The 2,151-nt window shown below is 40.9% G+C and overlaps 1 long non-coding RNA gene across 1 annotated transcript; it reads left to right on the top strand.

Moving 5' to 3' along the window:
• Positions 1-798: 798 nt before the first annotated feature.
• LOC121653870 lies at positions 799-1,045 on the top strand. The gene is made up of 3 exons (XR_006012875.1): positions 799-821; positions 918-970; positions 1,024-1,045. It is a non-coding gene; the product is annotated as an uncharacterized LOC121653870 (long non-coding RNA).
• Positions 1,046-2,151: the final 1,106 nt, after the last annotated feature.

Here is a 2,151-nt window from a genome sequence, read left to right as displayed (position 1 = left end):
GATACTAAAATATCTATACCTCTGATACAAGCTATTTATGTTCTAGAAATGATTTCCACATTAAAATATCAATATTTTTGTAATTTGAGGCAAATATGTAGCTATGAACATGATGGAAAGCATCTATACCAGGGCTACTCAATAGAGTCCTACGAGGGCCGCAATCCAGCAGGTTTTCCATGTATCCCTGCACCAACACACCTGAGTCAAATTAATGTGTGTAGAACCTGATTGGCTGTTAGAGCCACCTAATTTGACTCAGGTGTGTTGGTGCAGGGATACATGGAAAACCTGCTGGATTGCGGCCCTCGTAGCACCGAATTGAGTAGCCCTGATCTATACAGTCAAAATCCTGTGTAAATGCTATGTGATAAGAACTACTTTACCTTCCGCCTTACCTGTCAGTGTAAAACAAGAAGGCACAGTGTTGCATCGCAGCAGCACTCACTGCTCAGCGCTCTCAGTCTCAGCTCTGTGACCTGTGGAGCTGAACAGCATAGCTGTGTGGTGTGTGTGTGGGAAGACGGAGGTTTTACCAACACCAACAAACCTCCTTTAACATCTTATAATCAGTCATAGTAGAATATGATGAGATTATCATGAGGTGATCCAAAAAGGAGGAGAGGACACAGGTGCTGCCAGGGCTTGACAGATGTCACTCTGAGACCTTTGTTGTTGCTGGCAGGTACTATCAGGTACTATCCAGGTACTATCCAGGTACTACCAGGTACTATCCAGGAACTAACAGGTACTATCAGGTACTATATAAGTATCAAAAGGTACTATCCAGGTTCTACCAGGTACTATCCAGGTACTATCAGGTACCATCCAGATACTACTATGTACTATCCAGGTAATATCCAGGTACTAACAGGTACTATTCAGGCACTATTAGGCACTATCCAGGTACTTTACAGGTACTATCTAGGTACTGTCCAGGTACTATAAAGTGCTATCCAGGTACTACTAGGTACTATCCATATACTATCCTGGTACTATCCAGGTGCTAACAGATACAATCAGGTACAATCAGGCACTATCCAGGTACTATCTGGTACTAACCAGGTACTATCCAGGCCCAATCAGGTACTATTAAGGTACAGTCAGGTGCTATCCAGTTACTATCCAGTTACTATCCAGGTACTAACCGATACAATCAGGTACTGTCCAGGTACTATCCTGCAATCAGGTGCAATAGGTACCGGTTACTACCGGGTACTATTAGGAACTATTCAGGTAGTATCAGGTACTAACAGGTACTATCCAGGTACTACTATGTGCTATCCAGATACTATCCAGGTAATATCTAGGTACTAACAGGTACTATCCAGGTACAATCAGGTACTATCCAAGTACTATCAGGTACTATCTAGGTACTATCAGTTACTATCCAGATACTACTGTCTACTATCCAGGTAATATCCAGGTACAAACAGGTACTATTCAGGCACTATTAGGCACTATCCAGCTACTTCACAAGTACTATCTAGGTACAGTCCAGGTACTACAAAGTGCCATCCAGGTACTACTAGGTACTATCTATTTACTATCCTGGTACTATCTAGGTGCTAACAGATACAATCAGGTACTATCTGGTACTAACCAGGTACTATCCAGGCCCAATCAGGTACCAGGTACTACCGAGTACTATTAGGAACTATTCAGGTAATATGAGGTACTATCCAGGTCCAATCAGGTATTATCCAGGTACTAGGTATAGTACCTGCCTGGAGGAGGTGCTAATACATGAAGTTGAAGATGTTCCTCATCATGAAAAAGAGCAGATGCCTCTTTATCTGGTGAGGATCTACTCCTGATAAATTGCAAACCTTTTATAATAGTTGTGTTTGGATATAGTAAACATTAAAAAAAACAAAAAAAACAAAGCCATATTTGAAAATTAGTTTATACTTCACATCACTTTCATTGTTCCTCTGAATATATTAACTTATAAATCATCTCACAATGAAACACAACATAATATCCTGATTTAATTAATTGCACAGCCTGATGTAAACATAGTTAGAGGTGGTTAGGATAGAATAAATAAATCCCCACCCCTCACACTCATCCCTCACCCCTCTCTGTAAATTGCAGCTCCCCATGGTTCTCTGCTTGAATTAAGCAATTTAACTGATTGCAATTACACAC

Source organism: Melanotaenia boesemani, chromosome 15, assembly GCF_017639745.1.
Source record: "Melanotaenia boesemani isolate fMelBoe1 chromosome 15, fMelBoe1.pri, whole genome shotgun sequence".
NCBI lineage: Eukaryota > Metazoa > Chordata > Actinopteri > Atheriniformes > Melanotaeniidae > Melanotaenia > Melanotaenia boesemani.
This window is presented reverse-complemented; position numbering and strand designations above follow the sequence as displayed.